This window comes from Hipposideros armiger, unplaced genomic scaffold (genome assembly GCF_001890085.2).
Source record: "Hipposideros armiger isolate ML-2016 unplaced genomic scaffold, ASM189008v1 scaffold_149, whole genome shotgun sequence".
NCBI classification, from domain to species: Eukaryota; Metazoa; Chordata; class Mammalia; order Chiroptera; family Hipposideridae; genus Hipposideros; species Hipposideros armiger.
Window position 1 is genome coordinate 1,996,474 of NW_017731499.1, and position 1,271 is coordinate 1,997,744.

Genomic DNA, 1,271 nt, shown 5'->3' on the forward strand with positions numbered 1-1,271 from the left:
GACAGGTCCCCAGGCCCCTAGGATCAAGGGCTTCATCTGTCCCCTCTTGCCTTCCAAGCCAGAGGAGGCGGCCCAGGGGATTTGGGCCACAGTGGTCTTGATGGACCCACCCTCGCCCTCTTTTGGGACCCAGCTGGCCACTAAGTGGGGTGTCCTCTCACTGGACTGCCTTCTTATGTAGATAAGTGGAAATTGCTGTACTAACTGGCAACTTGGTGTTCCCAGGCCCGGCCTCCAATCCTGCCTCCATCATAAGCCAGCTTATGCTCCATCATAAGCTCAGCCCTGTGGAGCCTCAGGTTCCTCCTCTGTACAATGGGATAGTTCCTCCCTTCGGAGTCGTCTTGATAAAAATGTGTTCAGCGGTCAGTACAGGGCGGGCACTTGGTGGGGGCCTAACCACTGGGTTATTACGTTAAATAATCATGGTTATAAGAGGCCAAGGGGCTGCAAATTCCCGGCAGCTTCAGCCCACAGCAGAATGAGAGCTCCACGAGGGAGGGGACCTTGTTTGTCTCCTCGGTGGTTCCCTTCCCGCAGCGACCGGCGTACCAGGCATATGGTCGGTGTGCCATAAATGTTGAATGAATGAATGAATGAATGAATGATGACTAAAGGAGCTGACAAGTGAATGACCAGCTACCCCCCACCGGCCCCAGTCCAAGCAAGGACATTCAGCTCAGGAGTGTCCTGCCTCTCCTGCCCCTGCCCGGGATCCTATCGCTCTCCGCTTCTGAGCAACACTCTTACCTTCTGTGCGCCTCAGTTTCCCCCTCTGTGAGCCGGGGGGTGTGGGGAGTGAGGAGTAGGGGCTGGATGAGCGCAGCCTCCGAGGTTGCCTGGAGGGCTCCCGGCCCAGGGCCGGCGCCCCCCGGGGCCCAATCCGCGAGCACCGAACCCAAAGGCGACCCCCGCCTCCTTTCTGCCAGCTGCACGCAGTACCCGCCCATCCTGAGAGGCTTCGGCCCCGTTTGCACGTGACCCCGCCCCGCCCGGCCGTCCCAGCGCGAGCTCCCATTGGACAAGTCAGGCGTGCCCCGCCCCCGTCCGGGGCGGAGCTGGAGATGCCCCTCCCGCCGCAGAGCGGTTCTCCTGCGTCCCGACAGTGCGCGGCCGCCGGACCCGGCTGGAGGGCGGGCGGGCGGAGCCGGGCCCGTGGGGCTGCTGCTGGGCGATCCGGCTGGGCTGCGGGCGGCGCCATGGTGAGCGGGGCCGGGCGGGCTGGGCGCTTGGTTGGGGCGGGGGCTTGCAGGAAGGGAAGGGACAGCCCG

At 63.4% G+C, this 1,271-nt stretch overlaps 2 protein-coding genes across 2 annotated transcripts in view; one reads left to right on the plus strand and one right to left on the minus strand.

Annotated features, from left to right (window-relative positions):
• Window positions 1–936, minus strand: part of LITAF (lipopolysaccharide induced TNF factor) — a 132,554-nt gene extending 131,618 nt beyond the window's left edge. Inside the window, exon 1 of the mRNA XM_019650923.1 lies at window positions 751–936. The gene's annotated coding sequence lies outside the window, so the exon portion shown is untranslated. The remainder of the gene's footprint in view (window positions 1–750) is intronic.
• Window positions 937–1,081: 145 nt separating this feature from the next.
• The window catches only part of SNN (stannin), a 10,108-nt gene continuing 9,918 nt past the window's right edge, over window positions 1,082–1,271 (plus strand). The window contains exon 1 of the mRNA XM_019650904.1: window positions 1,082–1,202. The gene's annotated coding sequence lies outside the window, so the exon portion shown is untranslated. The remainder of the gene's footprint in view (window positions 1,203–1,271) is intronic.